The 13,512-nt window shown below is 47.5% G+C and overlaps 1 long non-coding RNA gene across 1 annotated transcript; it reads right to left on the bottom strand.

Moving 5' to 3' along the window:
- Positions 1-898: 898 nt before the first annotated feature.
- LOC118532511 (uncharacterized) lies at positions 899-3,158 on the bottom strand. The gene is made up of 3 exons (XR_004915748.2): positions 2,987-3,158; positions 2,042-2,132; positions 899-1,132 (listed from the first exon to the last, which is right to left on the bottom strand). It is a non-coding gene; the product is annotated as an uncharacterized LOC118532511 (long non-coding RNA).
- Positions 3,159-13,512: the final 10,354 nt, after the last annotated feature.

Here is a 13,512-nt window from a genome sequence, read left to right as displayed (position 1 = left end):
ATTCACTCATTCATGCATTCACCCATCCATCCATGCATTCATTCACTCATTCATTTGTTTGTTCACTCATTCATTCACTCATTCATGCATCCATCCATCCATTCATTCATGCATTCATTTACTCACTCATTTGCTCGTTCACTCATTCATTCATTCACTCATTCATGTGTCAGGCATTACATGGCTGGGAAGGTGATAGAAACAAACCTGATCCTAACCCTCACAGAACTTATACAGGCTAGGGAAGAAGGAGATAGTAACTAAAGAATTGCAGGAATACATACATAGTTTAAAAATGCTGTGAGTGTACAGTGGAGAGGTACATAGTGCCATGGTTATAAAATAAGGGTATTGGCCCTCCCAAGGAGGTCCAGGGAAGGAGCGATCATTAGAGTTTGCTTCCTTTAATTCGAGGAACTAATGCCAGGTGAAATTGACAAGGCCTGGCTCAGCTGACACTCAGGAATGAGAGAGACAGGTCTCTAATTTGTTGGGTGCCATATTTGAAAAACATAGTTTCTTGCTCCCATGAGTCTTTCTCCTGTATGTCATCTTTACTCCTCCCACAAACCACACACACTTCTGGCACTTCTGGTCACTAAATGTGTGGGTATTTTCCCTCCCCACTAAGCAATTCTCTGTGACACCAGCTGTGAGTGCCACAATTTAAGGCAATTCTCACACTACCTTCCTGGAGTTCGGGTCAGATTCCACCGGCTCAGGGCCCAGTCCCTCAACACTGCTCCCACCCCACTTCTGATACCAGTCTCAAGCCCAGGTTGTTACCTGGGCTTCTGACCCATCAGCTGTAAGGGTGAGGTTCCCACGACCCCCTCCGTAGGTTCAATTAATTTGCTAGAGTAGCTCACAGAACTCAGGGAAACATTTATTTGCATGATCAATTTATTAAAGGGTATGATACTGGATACAGATGAACAGCCCAAGGAAGATATACGAAGTGCTTGCCGAGGGGCACCTGGGTGGCTCAGTCGTTAAGCGTCTGCCTTCAGCTCAGGTCATGATCCCAGGGTCCTGGGATCGAGTCCCGCATCGGGCTGCCTGGTCAGCGGGAGGCCTGCTTCTCTCTCTCCCACTCCCCCTGCTTGTGTTCCCTCTCTTGCTGTGTCTCTCTCTGTCAAATAAACAAATAAAATCTTTAAAAAACAAAAACAAAAACAAACCAAAGTGCTTGCCGAGCGCAGGAGCTTCTGTCCGCATGGAGTTGGGGTCCGTCACCTCCCTGTGTGGATATGTTCACCCACTTGAAAGCCCTTTAGGTCCCATATTATTAGGATTTTTTGGAGGCTCCTTCAAGTAGATAGGCATTCACTCACTCACTCACTCATTCATTCCCCTCTCTGGAGGGTGGGGTATGGGGCTGAAAATTCTAAGCTTCTAATCGTGGTGTGGTCTTTCTGGTGACCAACCCCCAGTCAAGCCCGCCCAGAGTCACCTAAGTGGAACAGAAGATGCTTCTAAAGCTCTTATCACTGAGGAAATGACAAGGGTTTTAGGAGCTCTGTGCCAGGAACCAGGGGCAGAACCCAATTTGAATTTTCTATGATCTCAAGGTGTATACTGTGTGCCAGGGACTTTGAGTCTCAGGAGGCCTTTGAGCTTAGGCCCATAATTCCTCACTGACAGATGAAAACCCGAGTTCAAAGAGAAATGACTTGCCCATGGCCGTGTGCCTTGTGAGTAACAGAGCTAAGGTTTGAGCCCAACACCTTAGACAGCAAGTGGGATTTATTTCCTCCCTAGTGAAGAGGGGGCATCTGGGGAGCCATTTTTCTTTTGGAGCATTAGGGAGGACTTGGGAGCCCGAGGGTGGGAGAAGAGAACGGGATTCCCAAAGAAGGGAGAGGAAGAGAAAGCGTGCAGGCTCGGGACTTGGGTCAGTTTAAGGAAAGCACGGATTGCAGAGCATGGCCAGCCCTGTCTTAGCCAACTGTCTGAGGGCAGAAGGCAACAGGAGATAGCTCGTGCCGTGGGTGGGACACACCTGTGACTATTACAGGTGAGAGTAAACATATTTACTCACCGACAGGGCCCAAGCACCAAGTAATCGGAAGGGACGGCAGACTCAGAGCCAGAGGGCTCTCAGTCCCTGAACGGAGGAGGTCATCTGGGTCCTGGGGAAGGGCGGAGACACCATGAGTGCAGACGGGGACTGGGGACAGTATCTATTTGCCAAATAGTTCAACGTTTTCACCACTGTGCCCAGGCCCACCTGTTGTTGAATAACAGTCCTGGATAGTATTACCTTGATGGCAGCTAAGCCAGAGGTAAAAAACAAAACAAAAACAAACCAAAAAACCCCAATACATCAGGGGCTCCTGGGTGGCTCAGTCGGTTAAGTGTGTGCCTTCGGCTCAGATCATGATCTCGGGGTGCTGGGATTGAGTCCCTGCTCAGCGGGAAGTCTGCTTCTCCCTCTCCATCTGCCACTCTTCCTGCTCATTCTCTCTCTCAAATAAATAAATAAAATCTTAAAAAAAAAATACAACAATAATACATCAGTGTCTCTTTGATGGAAGCTGGCCTGACATCTTGTTTAATCCATAGAGTCATAAAAAGAAATGTGGGCCAACCTTCAAAATGGGAGATTCAAAAGTCTGTTTTCTTTTAAGAACAGATCCCGAGGTCTGGCATCCAGGACCCGGGGGTCCACATTGTCCACCTGGCAATAGCTGAGTAGAATCTGCCCCCTGTGTCCAGGGCGGGTTCCCCAGGTAATCCCTCTGTCTGCCCGGCCCTGTGGCCAAGTGTGGGTGGCTGTTCAGCCTGCGCTCTTGTCTCATAGAAAGTGATTCCCCGTATCTACATCTCTATCAAAGTAGAAAGCAAAAGAGGGACCAGAACAGGTTATTTCAGGAACTATGGGCGACAACATCTTTCTTTACAGAATAGAAAACTCTTCCTACTCATTTTTAATATCACAAAATTGCGTCTGTGCCAAAACAGCAGACTCATCCTACTTACTCACCTCGTTCCCTGCCCGGCTTCTCCGGGCGCTGCGTTCATGACCCATCATAGTCTATGCTTCAGATGCTTCTTTTGATGCGTCCTTTGTGGCCCAGCTTGGACAAAGCTGGTGATGTGGATCTGCATTTTAACACCGTGATTCTCATGCAGGTGGCCCACATGTCACACTTTGAGCAGGGGCTGGTCAATTCTTTCAGTAAAGGGCCGGATAGTAAATATTTAAGGCTGTGTGGACCGTGCTCTCTGTCACAACCACTCAGCTCTGCCAGCGTAGCTCGGGAGCCTCCCGCACGTCAATGAATGAGGCTGGCTGTGTTCCAGTAACACTTTATTTACACAACAGGAGGCATGCCGGCAGGATTTGGCCCCCAGGTTGCAGTTTGCTGACCCCTCTAGGAGATAAAATGAGATAGCTTAAGACCGTGCTGGGCACATGGTGACGTCTTAGCCTGAGGTCCCCCCAAAGCAGAGCCCGAAGCAAAGACTGCCATGCCAAGTGAGTGGCTCCGTCAGCAAAAATCCCAGGAAACAGGACTGAGACAGGGGCACCACCTAGGCAGGGAGGGAGATTCGCTACAAAGATGGTACTAGGACATCTGGAGGCTTACTTCCCAGACCCTGTGAGAAGCTGATGGAAGGTCTCTTGGAACTACCGGCACCAAGTCCGTGTATCGGACGACTCCCATCCGCTACGGACTGCGGACTCTCCCGCACTTGCACGTTGTCTGCGTGGGCACCGAGCAGACTCGGCGGATGCCCTCGAGTCAGGGAAGCCCGGGGATGGATGTAAGACGCATGAGATACATGCCTAAAGTGAGGCACGATGAGCTGGTGCCGGCAAGAAACCTGCACGGACGGGTCGCGGTGGAAGTGACTAGAGGAAGGGATGAGGCCAGTGTGGATGGGTCGTGGTGGAAGTGACTAGAGGAAGGGGAGAGGCCAGCATGGACGGGTCCTGGTGGAAGTGACTGGGAGGCAGAGGCAAGACCAGCATGGACGGGTCATGGCAGAAGTGACTAGAAGAAGGGGTGAGGCCAGTGTGGACAGGTCGTGGTGGAAGTGACTAGAGGAAGGGGAGAGGCCAGCATGGACGGGTGGTGGTGGAAGTGACTAGAGGAAGGGGAGAGGCCAGCATGGACGGGTCCTGGTGGAAGTGACTGGGAGGCAGAGGTGAGGCCAGCATGGACGGGTCATGGTGGAAGTGACTAGAGGAAGGGGAGAGGCCAGCATGGATGGGTCGTGGTGGAAGTGACTAGAGGAAGGGGAGAGGCCAGCATTGACGGGTGGTGGAGGAAGTGACTAAAGGAAGAGGTGAGGTCAGCACAGATGGGTCGTGGTGGAAGTGACTAGAGGCAGAGGAGAGACCAGCATGGACGGGTGGTGGAGGAAGTGACTAAAGGAAGAGGTGAGGTCAGCACGGATGGGTCGTGGTGGAAGTGACTGGGAGGCAGAGGTGAGGCCAGCATGGACGGGTCATGGCAGAAGTGACTAGAGGAAGGGATGAGGCCAGTGTGGACGGGTCGTGGTGGAAGTGACTAGAAGAAGGGGAGAGGCCAGCACGGACTGGTCATGGCAGAAGTGACTAGAGGAAGGGATGAGGCCAGTGTGGACGGGTCGTGGTGGAAGTGACTAGAGGAAGGGGAGAGGCCAGCATGGACGGGTCGTGGCGGAAGTGACTAGAGGAAGGGGAGAGGCCAGCATGGAGGGGTCGTGGCGGAAGTGACTAGAGGAAGGGGAGAGGCCAGCATGGACGGGTCGTGGCGGAAGTGACTAGAGGAAGGGGAGAGGCCGGCATGGACGGGTCGTGGCGGAAGTGACTAGAGGAAGGGGAGAGGCTGGCATGGACGGGTGGTGGTGGAAGTGACTGGGAGGCAGAGGTGAGGCCAGCACGGACGGGTCGTGGTGGAAGTGACTGGGAGGCAGAAGTGAGGCCAGCACGGACGGGTCGTGGCGGAAGTGACTAGAGGAAGGGGTGAGGCCAGTGTGGACGGGTCGTGGTGGAAGTGACTAGAGGAAGGGGAGAGGCCAGCATGGGCGGGTCCTAGTGGAAGTGACTAGAGGAAGGGGAGAGGCCAGCATGGACGGGTCCTAGTGGAAGTGACTGGGAGGCAGAGGCGAGGCCAGCACGGACGGGTCGTGGCGGAAGTGACTAGAGGAAGGGGAGAGGCCAGCATGGAGGGGTCGTGGCGGAAGTGACTAGAGGAAGGGGAGAGGCCAGCATGGACGGGTCGTGGCGGAAGTGACTAGAGGAAGGGGAGAGGCCAGCATGGACGGGTCGTGGTGGAAGTGACTAGAGGAAGGGGAGAGGCTGGCATGGACGGGTGGTGGTGGAAGTGACTGGGAGGCAGAAGTGAGGCCAGCACGGACGGGTCGTGGTGGAAGTGACTAGAGGAAGGGGTGAGGCCAGTGTGGACGGGTCGTGGTGGAAGTGACTAGAGGAAGGGGAGAGGCCAGCATGGTTGGGTCCTGGCGGAAGTGACTAGAGGAAGGGGAGAGGCCAGCATGGACGGGTGGTGGTGGAAGTGACTGGGAGGCAGAGGCGAGGCCAGCACGGACGGGTTGTGGCAGAAGTGACTAGAGGAAGGGGAGAGGCCAGCATGGAGGGGTCGTGGCGGAAGTGACTAGAGGAAGGGGAGAGGCCAGCATGGTTGGGTCCTGGCGGAAGTGACTAGAGGAAGGGGAGAGGCCAGCATGGACTGGTGGTGGTGGAAGTGACTGGGAGGCAGAGGTGAGGCCAGAAGGATTTGAAGCAGTGGACAAGCAGGGCCTGATTCAGTGACCATTCAGTCACCCTGAAGTCGATCAGCGTTTCAGTTCCTCAGCAGGGATCCTAGAGGACAGCAGTGGCCTCCAGATTGTTGTGCTTGGAAATGTTGCCACGCTGGGAGGCCTCCTGGAAATTCCAGCTGCAGAGTTATCCACTCTTAAGGGTCACAAAGCATTAGTTGATGAAACTATGTAGACATTTCAGGGAGCCTGGGTGGCGCAGTTGGTTAAGCGTTGGACTCTTGGTTTCAGCTCAGGTCAGGATCTCATGGGTTATGAGATCGAGCCCCATGTTGGACTTTGGGCTCAGGGCAGAGTCTGCTTAAGACACTCTCTCTCTCTCTCCCTTTGCCCCTCCCCCCTGAAATAAATAAAAAAATCTAGACATTTATTAAAATGTAGACATTTCTTATTTCTTATTCAATTCTATTTAATAGTTCATTTACACAATATTTATTATGCATGAATCGCCACACAACAGTCCTGCAAAACAGTTATTGCCGTCTCCATCTTACAGATAAAACTTGAGCTCAGTAAAGTCCAAGAGCTTGCACAATTTTACAAATATGTCTTGACCTGTTCTGAGCTAAGGCCCCTCAGTGACTAACTGGCAGAGGGAGATCTTAAATCCAGGTTCTTCTGATGCTACGCTCCTCATTCTCTCTCCTACAGATTTGGAAGGCAACGGAGAGACCATTTGAGTCAGCTTTTCACTTAGTAAAATAGTGTTGAGGGGAACGATGATGTACCTGCCAGCTTATTTTTCTTTTAAAATGTTTTTAGTACGCATTTACCGCTTTCATTGACCACTGATTAGAGCCAATCTGGACATAGGAGACGATACCGAGGTAATTGTCATTTGGCCCAGAGGCAGGGCCAGCCAGGCAGCCATGTATACGGGGTGAACGGTGCATGGGGTTCTTAGAGCCCGGCCAAGGCGTGAAGGAGCCTGGGAAGCTGCAAGAAGGTAAGAGGGGCCCATGGTGAGCAGAGCTGTGCGGGCGCCTCAGAAGATCAGGCTCCCTGGGATAACTGTTGTCTCTTTTAAAGGCATGTGACCCCTTTAAAAGTCACCTCCATCGGGCTTGGAAAAGTCCCCGGGAAGAAAATCTGCTGGAGTCACTCTGGCAAAGCCCTCTGAGCCACACTTAAAATTAGATGGGGCGGCAAAAGGGCAGCTCAAGGGGAACAGTATCTGTGCGTAAATTAATGCCGACCTTGTTGGAATAACTTGCACTCTTCAGCGTTCGCAGCTGTGGAATCCCTGGGGAGTTGTCTGGCTACATGTGATTTTACATATCTGACAGCTAAATCAGAGATCCAAATGCCAAATCCGGCACTCAGGAACATTATGTGGATTTGTGACACTCCCAAGGGGACTTTGGATCCATAAAGCAATGAATGGATTACAATGAGGCATAAATATAGCATTTTCATCTGTGACATACAATCCCGCTCTATTATTTCTCACGTTGTTATGTGAAGGAAATCTATACCCACTCTCTCAAGTCTCTTCTCACAGAAATTAAAAATTTTTTGAAAAGAGCTTTAAGAGAAGAAAAAAAAAAGCTCTTGATGCATCTGGAATAAACTAAGAACACAGTGGGATGAATGTGAGAATCACTGAAGTGATTAGCGATATAGAACGAAGTCCAGGATCACACACATCGTCAGGAAGCAGGGATCCCGGGCTGGTGTGTCAGCTCCATCACCAACCAGCTGTGTGGCTTTGAGCAAATTGCTTTGTCTCTCTGGGCCTCAACTCTCCTCATTTGTCCAGTGGATTCCAAAGTTACATGCATACACTTTCATGGTGTGGTCAAAAGGACCCACCGTGGGGTATAAGAAGAACATATTAGAACTTTCTTTGTACTTTTAAAATGTCTAATTATGTATGTATTTTTATAGTGCCCATTATATATTAGCCTGGTAGAATACATAGATTGTTTATAAATGAATAAATATGCACATACGGGGAAGGCGTGCTGAATAATGCTTTAGTGCTAGAAGTCGGTGAACAAAACCTTTGGAGGCCACCGATTTAACCCATCTGGTCATTCCATAGATGATGGGAAGGCTGCTTTAGATCTAACAGTCCATGATTCTACGTACTTGAAGAGCATTCTGTTTTCCTAGATTCCTCCCATTAGGGTTGAGTGCATCAGTTGTCCAAGGAAAAGAGTTTGTGCCCCATTTGGGTTGGGCTGCAAAGATGAGGGCTCAGAAACTACAAGATGCACTTAATGGACTCCTTAAGAACTGTGCCTTCCACAGTCAAGCTCAGTGGTGCTCTCTCTTTGCAAATAATTTTATTTCCTCCTATTTGCTTCGCACGATAGAGTTCACAGATCAACTTCAAAAGTAATTTTATACGTGTAGACCGAAACAGGGCGGGCATTGTCTTTCCGTTTTACAGGGGAGGAAAGAGATTCAGAAAGGTTTAATGACTTCCCTTGCAGCCACCCAGGTAATAACATGACAGGGCAGCCACCGAAACCCCCGTTCTGATAAGGACTCTGCGGCTCTTTGCACTTAGAACCAAGTGCAAATGTGCTCCCCGGATCCCAGGAAGAATGAGGTGACCGTGCAGGAGTGAGCCAGCGTCCGTGCAACCCCCAGCTATTTAAAAAACATGCAGAGCTTGGGGCCCACTCTTGGCAGATCAATAGCATTATTCTTGTGTACACAAGACCTCACATTATTCAGGGAGGCCTGGCAGAGAGAGAAAAGCAGATGCACGGGCTCCTCGTGCCACCAGCTGTCATGGCTTGCTCCGTTGCAGTTCCTGACAAGGGCTGTTGTGACATTTTTTCTACACACTTGCAGGGAGCAGCTTGATAGGAACAGGAGCAAAAAGCCTTGTTTACAGAGGTGTGAGGGAACAAAGAACACATAGGTACTTAAGAGAATGTAATTTTAAGGAGGTCTTTGGTCCTGCTAGGTGTGTTAGCCCTGGAGGATGCCGCGTACCGCCACACCCCTGAACCGACCACACCCCTGAACGGACCACGCTGCGCCCCACCGGTAAACGGGACCTGCTACCCAGGAGAGACGCTTTCTCCAAGGCACTTCTTTGCACAATCAGGCGATACTGACCAGCAGAAACATTTTATCCTTTTCCCCCTAAAGTGGCATCACTGATGGTAAGATAGGTAAGGCGATTTGGCTAACCATGATGGTGCTGATGGGGTTGTAATAGAATTGAAATGTTTACTTGTCTGTTTCTTCCTCAAGATTGCAAATCCCTGAAAGGCAGAGATCTGTCTTGTTTATTTCCTCCTCAGACCTTCCCTCCACACCCCACCCCCCACCATGAGCCTAATCCATAGAAGACTGGTGATATTTACCTATTGAATGAAAGAATTGTAACTCACATGTTGGCCATCCCTCTGGGAAACCTCTTCCCGCCCCCCCCCCCCCCCCCGCCATTAACCTTAAAACAGGACTCAAAACCTCTTAAATTCACCATAAAGGATTACCCTAATTAATACTTGCCACAATGCATATCACCAGCAAAGGATTACTTTTTTTTAAAAAAAGATTTTATTCATTTATTTGACAGAGAGAGACAGCGAGAGAGGGAACACAAGTAGGGGGAGTGAGAGAGGGAGAAGCAGGCTTCCCACTGAGCAGAGAGCCCAGTGCAGGGCTGGATCCCAGGACTCTGGGATCACGACCTGAGTGGAAGGCAGACGCTTAACGACTGAGCCACCCAGGTGCCCCTCAGCAAAGGATTACTACCAGAATATGTAAAGAGTGCCTACAAATTGACAGAAAAAAGACAATCTCTTAGAAATGGGTAGACCAAGGATGGTGACAGGAAATCCACAAAGGGAAAAACCCAAATAGTCCAGGAAATATGAAAAAAAGAAAGCTTTTCCTTACAAGTAATCATGGAAATGCAACTTTGAAATACTGAGATACTATTGTGCTCCCTTCAGCGTGAAAACATAAAAAAAAAAAAAAAAAAACCCAACTGTACGATTTGTTGGAGGCGGCATGGAGCAGCAGATCCCTTACATTGTTGGTGTGAGTATAAATTGGTACAACCACTTTGAAGAGCAATTTGGCACCATCAAGTGAAATTGAAATTGTACGAACCCAGCAGCAATTCCACTCCTAAGATAGATCCCAGCAGTCTTCAACCATTTATGCAGAGAATTAAGCCCTAATGTCCTGAGGCATCATTATGTGAAATGAATTAACTCTCATTTAATGCATCTAGAATGGCGCTAGTTACATACCATCCGTGGGAACTTGAGAAAATAGTCATTGCAATTATCTTCTGTGTTCTGTGGTTCAGAGGAGGAACCCTGATTGAGAAAGGTTTCCCGCTTGGCAAGGTACGTGAGAAGGCGTGAAGAATGTCAGGACTGTGTTGTTTGGAAAACAAAAAAAACATTTTTTTTTTATCTAAAATCTAAATATCTGTCAAGAAGGGAAAAAAATGAATCGGGTATATCCCTGCAATATAATGCTCTACAACAGTAACATAAATAGATGACCTAGAACCACTTATATTGATAAGGACGAATACAAAAAACATCACAGTGAATGAAGAATCAAATTACAGTAAAATGCATGCAGTGTGATTCCATTTATACAAAATTTTAAAATAGACAATTTGCAAAAAATAAAAAAGACAGGCAATTCTCTACCTATTGCTCATTATCTACTGCTCATATAACTTACATGCTTAGTAAATAGTAATAAAAAAAAACGTCGGGATGATAAACTCCAGAGTCAGGTGAGTGGTTATCCTTTATATTATTTTTTATGTTATGATATGATATTAACATATCATAATACATAATCATGCATTAACACATTCTATTTTATATAATATATAACATTACATTATATATATTTTACAATTTTATTACATTATATAAATATAAAATATAATATATAATTATAATTATTGTGTATCATTAATATATTTTATTACACCCTAATTTTCCTGGATGTTAAAGTAGATGATTTCAAGAATGCACCGTGTTAAAAAAAATAAGTAAAATATACACTGCCCGCCACCCCCACCCCACCCCTGCCCCAATCCATCTGCACTAAAGCAATTGTGATGAAAGACTTCTCTTTCAGGAGACAGAGGAAATTTTCCTTGGGATGATTTGAGACAGAATCTGATCATTTCACTCCCCAGTTCAAAAACGTATGCTGGTTTCTGAGTGCTGCTGACAAAATCCAAATTCTGTACTGTGGCATTCACAGCCCTCCACAAGCTGGCTCCAGACCACTTTAGAGGCAGCTCTTCAATTTCCCATCTTCAGGCACTTTCCAATCCATTCAGATTGGAGTGTTTGCTATTTTCCAGATATACCCCCATGCTTTTCCATTTCATGCTTTTGCTTATCACATTTTCACTTCCGGAGAACTCCTTTCCTCCTTCTTGCAATTTGATGTTATGTACCAAAGCCTTAATAACATGCCTAATCTTGGGCACAGCGAGAGTCTCCTACAAAGAAATAGTTCAAGATGTGCACAAAGATTTAGCTTAAGAATGTTTATTGTAGCATTGTCTCTAATGCTAAAATATTAAAAATAACCTTAATGTCCAAGGGATCCACTCCATGTGGGACATACCACATAAAAGCACAGATTCTGGGTCCGTAAGGCAGACTACCCAGGTCAAGTCCCAGTTCTGGAACATTCTGGCACATTCCACCTCTATGATCTCAGCCTTTCTATGCCTTAGTATTCTAATCTGTAAAATGGGAATAAACCAGTACCTCCTGCACAGAGTTATTAGGGGGATCACATGCATTAATATTTGTTAAAGCACTTAGAACAGTATCTGGCCATGTTGTAAATTTGTTTATAAATGGCGAATTCTGGAGATACATCATCTGCAAACTCTTGACATAAAAGAACGTCAATGTCACAATCTACTTTGGTGTCCTAAACTTAAGCATGATACTTGGCATTTAAATCTAGCATCGTACTTAGCACAGTCAAGGGCTTAAAACCTCTCTGCTGAATGCAAGAATCACTACCATGCTAGCTGAGTGCTTTTTAATTTAGGGTTCTAAAGTAGTGAATCAACTTTGAGGGGTCAAGTAGAAAACTCCAAGGGCTGGAGAGTGAGTCTTACAAGGAAAGAACCTATAAGGATAAAAGGAACTAAATTAGGATAGAAAAGGATAAGGATAAAAGGAACTAGATTAGGATAGAAAACCAAGCAGAGGACTAAAGGAAGAAATACACTCACTCCGACTCCGCCACTAACTTGAAGCTATGACTTTAGGCCTATTCCCCTAACCTCCATTTCAGGTTTTCTCTTCCATCAAAGAAGAACAATAATATCCACCATCATTAGCTGGTTGTAAAGTTTTGAAATTATATTATTGATAGTTTGTGTTACTCTGTGCCAGGTGCTGGTTGAAGCTCTTCTCGCATTTTCCCATTTAATCCCCCCAACAGACTCATGGGGCACTGCTGTGGATTGAATTTTGTCTCCCAAAAAGATACGGTGGAGTCCTAATCCCAAGTATCTGTGAATGTGACCTCATTTGGAAAGAGGGTCTTTGCAGAGGTAATTCATTAAGATGAGATCATACTGGATTCGAGCAGGCCCTAAATCCAATGGCTGGTGTCCTTATTAGAAGAGGAGATGAGGATACAAACACAGGGAGAATGCCACATGAGGACAGAGGTAGAAGCTGGAGTAATGCATCTATGAGCCAAGGAACACCAAGGATTTCTGGCACACCAGAAGTTGGAAGACAAGGAAGGATCTTCCCCTAGAGCCTCAGAGGGAGCATGGCCTGCTGATGCCTTGATCTTAGATTTCTAGCCTCCAGAACTTCCAGAGAATACCTTTCTGTGGTTCTAAGCCACCAGATTTGTGGTAGCTTCTTACAGCAGCCCTCGGAAGCTACCACAGATACCATTTGACCGACGCAGAGATGGAGGACCAGAACGGGGAAGAACCTGATGGAGCTCTCGCACAGCTCATGAGCTAGCTAGGATTCGAAACCAGGGCTGACTCTGGAGTCTGTGCTCTTTATCGTTACATGATACTCAGCTGAGTTCTGGAGAGCTTCATTGTTTGCTTGGGGAGCACCAAAGTTTTTATTTTCCACTCTTGCATTTTGATGTACTTCACCATCCACTGTCCCAGGAGGCATTATTCTGTGGTATGAGTGGTTTTGTCACATGCTTATCTGAAGTTTGTCCTCATTATCCTAGCTGAGTCTATGTACAAATTATGCAGTTTTCACAAGCTTCACAGAGCAAGGCCCCCAAGCCCCAGCTGGGGACGGCAGGCTGGTTCTGAGGTTCTTGCTCCGAGGCTCTTGGGGAGAATGCTTCAACAGCTCTGCCCCCCCCGGACCACGGCAGAAGCAAGCTGCCACATGCAGAACATTTTCTAGCCATTTCCAGAGGGCCTCGCTGGCTGGAAGAGAGAACAAGGAAGGGGATAAGTGAAATCTGAATCACCCCTCAAATTCCATTTTGCCCAGAAAATTTACCTTCCTTTTCCATCAAAACGATTCCTCGACTTGCAAATATTAGGATTTTCAGGTTTGGGCGTCCTCTTCCCTTATTCCATTCCTTCTCTCTTTCCCTCCCTCTCCCTCTCTCTGTCTCTGAAGATATTCAGGGAAATGCAAGCCTGACCAAGATGACTAGAAGAACAGAGGCCGTCCAAGCCTGGATTTTCAGCACTGCTGTGAGCGAGGCTTTCTTCAGTCATCCCTTTGAAGACACGAGAGCCTACTGCCGGGCTACCAGCGACCTCCC

This window comes from Halichoerus grypus, chromosome 9 (assembly GCF_964656455.1).
Source record: "Halichoerus grypus chromosome 9, mHalGry1.hap1.1, whole genome shotgun sequence".
In the NCBI taxonomy this organism is placed as follows: domain Eukaryota; kingdom Metazoa; phylum Chordata; class Mammalia; order Carnivora; family Phocidae; genus Halichoerus; species Halichoerus grypus.
The sequence above is the reverse complement of the archived record's forward strand: the minus strand, read 5'-3'. Positions and strand labels throughout refer to the sequence as shown.